Genomic DNA, 6000 nt, shown 5'->3' on the forward strand with positions numbered 1-6000 from the left:
CAGTTTAAATCCGATAAAAAAACCCTAACCAGTCCATCCTTTTGGATTGAGTGAGGACCACTCCCTTTTGTTGATAGACAGGCAAAGTAGGGTTAACATCAGATCTAAGGAAAGTGTAGGTAAAATTTGATAAGCAGATCCAAGTACAGAGATCACATAAATGTTTAGCTAAACTATTTCAAACATGCAAAGGATGGGTTATGCTAAGGTGCCACTAGAGTCCTGCTTTAATTTTGCTGCAGCAACCTCATTGGGCTACCCCTCTAGAATTATTATAATATGCATGGGATTATTCCCTATCGCATTTGATACTGGAATGCCCTCATTACAAATTTTATTGCAAATTATGGATTGCCTCTATTTTAACTAAATTATCTTCCATTGTATCAAAAGATAATATAGTGTTTGGTGGATAGAGACCCAAGGACTAGGTGGGCTGTAGCCAAGTATTTCTCCACCGTATTTTCCTTAAAGAAATAAAGACTCCTTATCTGCTACTCCAGATCATTGGATCAAAGGTGCTTGAAAGGAAAGGCAATGTGCATGGGATTGCTTGTTCCTATAGCTATGTATTGGCTGCAGTTCTACATACGTATTAGGGAGCAATCCCTACTGAATACACAATTATTTATGAATAGGCCATACCCCATAACAAAAAGTCTGCCAAGAAAACATTGTCATGTGACATCCCCCCATGGGTCAGTCATGACTTGGTGGTTGCACAGGGGGTTACCTTTACCTTTAAGCCATACACAAAAGCAGACTTAAATATACATCAATAACACAAGCAAAATAGAAAGCTATCATCCACTAAAACAATCTACATACATTCAATAAGATATACTCAACTGTAACAGATCATCACAGCAGCAGTACGATCATAAAATAGTTCTATTCAAAACTCAAAGACCTATATGAAGAAAAATGTTTTAATTTGATGTCTTGAACTTGAAAATAGCTGTGATGGAGTACTACAATTAAGGCTCTATTTTTAGTAGCTGCCCACTTCCCTTCTTCTGTGACTGACATTACAGATCTTCTAATTGAAGTGCAGTGTAGTGGTGAGAGTGTCAGACAAGGATCTGAGAGGCCCAGGTTCGAATCGCCCCTCTATGATGGAAACTTGTTGGGTGACTTTGGGCCAGTCACACTGTCTTAGCTTAGCCTATTTCATAGGATTGTTATGAAAATAAAATGGAGGAGAGAAGAATGGTGTACACTGCTTTGGGTCACCAATGGGGAGAAAGGTGGTCAATCCAATCAATCAATCAATCAATCAATCAATCAATCAATCAATCAATCAATCAATCAATCAATTAAAGCTGTTAAAATTTCTTCAGATAGGAGTATTGGGTTGAAGAAAATCCTGTCACAAATATTTCAGTGTTTAGCACATTCAGATGTACATGAGAACCACTGTGATATCATATGCTAGGTCTGAGGTTGGGAGAGAGTTTCTGTTTAGTCATAAAGCTCTTTGGTTTGCATTAGCCCTGTTGCTGTATCATGCTTGAGTAAGGATTAATGAGAGTTATAAGAATATATTGTAACCTGTGCTAATAGTGTGGCAAGAAAGAAATAACATTTTAATAATGATCTGGATTCCAAGCCAGAATGGCAATTATGAGCAATGGCAATCATGGGGCGGAAAGCAATATTGTCCAGATTGTGATCTGAGGAAATACTGAGGTTCTTTGAAGGCTTATCAGGCATTCTTATTTATTCATTTAGATCTTTATATCCTACTTTTCTTCCCAATGAGGATATAAAACATTTACAACACCATTCTCACCTCCATTTTATTCTCACAAAGAACCCTGTCAAATAGGTTAGGCTGAGGAGGAGCCCAAGGTTATCCAGCAAGCTTCTGTGACAGAGTGAAGATTCGAACCTGGGCCTCCCAGATCCTTTTCCGACACTCTCACCACTATGCTGCACTTCAGTTGGAAGATCTTTAATGTTAGTCATAGAAGAAGGGAAGTGGGCAGCTACTAAAAATAGAGCCTTAATTGTAATACTCCTTCATCACAGCTATTTTCAGCATGTCTTTTTTTTTTAGTTCAAGACATCAAATTAAAACCTTTTTCTTCATACAGGTCTTTGATTGATTTTAGTCGCATACTCTGTGATTTGTGCGCTGGTTTTAATAATTTGCTTTTGCTCTTGTTTTTTGTTAGTCCTGTTTATTTAATGCATTGTTTAATTGCCTGTTTGGTATGTTTGGAAATCTTGGGTTGTGAGGCAGAGAGATGATTATTTTTTTACCTACCCTATTGATCATCTCCTATAATGTACAGCCAATGGGTAGAGGTCTTCAACCTTCCCAGATCTGGAACCCCAGGAGCTAGAAGCACATAACATCAGATTTATGTGACATCAATCATGTGACAGTAAGAGGAGGAGGCAGAGTTATGATCTCACAGGTGTCAAGACTAAGACTATAAGCAGCAGACCAAGCGAGCTGATGACAGGAAACAAGTACTACCATGAGGAATAAGCCAAGGGTCAGAGCCATGGAGGAATCTTCTCTGTCTCTGATCTCACTGTTCTGTTGTTCCTTTTAGTATGAGCCTAGGACAAAATGGGGTAACAGCCCACCTAATTGGAGGTACAATCAGTACTGATTATTGATTATTGATTGTACCTCTGATTGGGTGGGCTGTTACCCCATTTTGTTCTAGGTTCGGTTGTCCCAGAGTGGCCTCTTTTTGTTTTTGCCCTTTTAGTATGAGTGCAGAGAGAGGCAGGAGTTGTGGCGGGTTTGCTTGCACACTAGCAACAAATTGTTCTAATGATTAGCCAGAAATATGGTGGCTCTTTATGGGCTCATGATGTAATGGGTTGGGCTCCACAACTCACCTGACAGTCCTGACCCATGAGTTAGGGGCCACTCTTCAATGGAATATTGTCATTTATGGAGGGACTCTGAAAAGATCTGGCCTGCCTAATGAGCATCTCACATGAACAGAAAGAGCATCCTAGAACACTACCCAGAATCCTCTGCAATGTATAGGAATTCCTTGGCAACGTCAGTATCTGAAAGAAACTTTTAAAATAGCCAGAACAGAATGTTGGATGCATTTGAGAGAAATGCAATTACAGAAATTTTGTTTTTATTAGCTTACAAATTATTTTTATTAGAATATTTTGTGCTGTTGGTCTGTGCCTTTTGTCTGTTACTTTGTGTCTGGTTTGACCTGTAAACCATCTCAGTCTATGGTATAAAAATGATATATAAATACACTAAATAAAACATAAGCTCAAGACATAGTGATGGTAAAATATGGATTAAAACTGAGAAATTTGGACAGCCTTTTTAAAAATCTTGACTTCTAGCCAAAGACCTTCCCATTCTGTATGTCATATGCCATGTTCTTTAATTAGGTGCATTGCATTTAGGTGTTGTAGAATCTGCTAAAAATTCTGTGACAAGGACTGAATGCCCTCTCCTTGGTTCTAGATATTGTTTCTTAAAAGAAATCTTACCTGTATCAGGTTTTTAAAAAGTGTGTTTGTGAACTCTGTGAACTTTGTGAATACTAATAGATGCAGAGGAGTTAGCCGTGTTAGTTTGTAGTAGCAAAATCAAAAAGAGTCCAGTAGCACCTTTAAGACTAACCAACTTTATTGTAGCATTATGCTACAATAAAGTTGGTTAGTCTTAAAGGTGCTACTGGACTCTTTGTGAATACTAAGAGGAGCATAAACTAGGCCTGGAAACCTATTTAAAGGAATCCAGAGTTTGGCCTTAGCAGAGTAATATCGATTGCAGAAAAAACGTGATGGGTGATTGCAGCTCATGTGCTGGTTGGTGTGTGTGTGAGAGAGAGATAAAGTAACAAACTCACACTTGGTTTATGATTAGAAAAGAAATAAGAGTTCTTTATTATAGGAATGACATACACTGATCGGAAAGGAGGAGAGAGCGATTCCTATCTACCTATCTAGTCTAATGATGGACATGGATGGTAGGACAAGTCCTGCATCCATGGTGCATGATGGAAAGAAAGGAGTGATAAAGCCAGGAAGAGAAGGATGTGACATAGAGGAAGTCCTCAGAATAGCAATCTACGCATCAAAGGATAGTCAAAGCAACAGTAAACAGATGCCCTGACCTCTCTATCTTTCTAACTCTTTGATTTGTCCCCCTCTGAAACCTGAGGAAAGGGACAGCATCAAGTCCTCCTCTTCTAAAAGTGAACTCATTAAGCTTCTTTTTCCAGATTTATAAGATGGGAATCAAAAGAAGTGTGTAACTAGATCTGTACATCCAGTAAAGATTTGAGTGTGATTCTCAAACAACAGCTCACTTCTCTTCTATAAATACTGTGTAGCAAACTGCTTTTGAATTTCTAGGGATTTTCAGAAGCAGCTTGTGATGGGTCAAACAAAGTAGTTGTTTGAATATTGGCTTTTTGCATATTTTGATTTAAAAGTTTGGTTTCTATAACTGACAAAGAGCAGGCCTGCAGAGAATGCTTACTCTGGAAGAATAAAAGTGGAACCGCTCTCTCTTTCTCTTTCTTTCTTTCTCTCTCTCTCACACACACACCCCCTCGGTTATGGATTGTATTCATAAGCAGTAAAGCAGATTTGAACCATTTATTCTGTAAGATACACTGAAATGGAGGAGCCATTATCAGACACATCTTATTGCCTAAGCTCATCTTCAGGATGGTGAAAGAACAGTAACTCACACACCCTCTTTTATGCATGATATGTGTACACTGACCTTTTTAATCTGAGATCTGCTTTTCGTATTGGCTATTGCAATCCTATGCAGAATTACTCCAATCTAAGCACATTGAGATCAATTACTTTAGACTGGTATAATTTTCATAGAACAGTAAACTGATTATTCCTTTTTTTCTTTCTTTTTCTTTCTCTTCCCTCCCTCCAAGTGGACCAAAAGCAACAATGTTCTCTCCTCCATTTTATCTTCATAACAATCCTGTGAAGTAGGTTAGGCTATGAGTGTGTGACTGGCCCAAGATCACTCAACAAGCGTCCATGGTGGAGTGGAGATTCAAACGTGGGTTTCCCACATCCTTGTCCAATACTCTAGCCACTACACACACTGCCCCTCACAATTAATAATAAAGAATAAATAGATTTGAAAATTGTATGTAGTATAAAAGAAAAATGAAACATTTTAACTATGATCACATCCAATTCTATCAGAAACAATAATATTCATGTAGCATTGAGCATGAAATTATATATGCCATTTGATCAATTTCCTTTCAGTGTCTGAAGAGCCCCTTCCCCCTGCAGCCTGCTTTTCTCCCCTAAATTTTCGTTCTTGGGGTTGCTGACCATATCCCCTAGTAAGGACTCTTAGAGCACCATCCTATTGACCTCAGTGGGCATAGAAAAAGTATAACTGTTAGGTGTCCGGGGTCTGAGCCCCAGCCCCCAGACTTGACAAGAGGGAATAGCAGGTCAGCCGGGCCGTCGGGCAAACAGAGGGGGCAGCCAGCAGCCAGCAGGTCAACTGGTCAGCCAGCAGACAGTAGGTCAACCGGTCTGACTGGCAAGCAGAGGGGGCAGCCGGGGGACAGCAGGTCAACCCCTCCCATGGGCAAATGGAGCCAGAACCTGCCTGTGCCAGGGGCAAGGGGCAAAGGCCCAGGGCCTCAGGAGGCAGGGGGAGACAGAAGGAGGCCAGCGAGTCCCACTCCCCTGGGGAAGGAAAGGGGACTAAGCAAGGCAGAAGGGGGCAAGGGCAGAGGGATTGGGGGCCCAGCAGTCACCCACCCAAAAACCTTACCTGAGGAGGAGAAGCAGCAGCAGCCCCAACAACCCAAAGCCACGCCCCAGCTAGAAAATAGTAGCCTGGCCCAGGAGTTGCCAAAAGCCAAGCCACTCCAGGTGGGGCTATTGGAGGCACTCTGCAGGAAGCCCTGGGCAACCAGCCAAGGAGCCGCAGCTGGACCCACCTTCAGCCATCAGCTCAGCCAAGCAGGCCGGGCTGCTAGCCAGGGGACTGCAGCTGGACAG

Source organism: Eublepharis macularius, chromosome 13, assembly GCF_028583425.1.
Source record: "Eublepharis macularius isolate TG4126 chromosome 13, MPM_Emac_v1.0, whole genome shotgun sequence".
In the NCBI taxonomy this organism is placed as follows: Eukaryota; Metazoa; Chordata; class Lepidosauria; order Squamata; family Eublepharidae; genus Eublepharis; species Eublepharis macularius.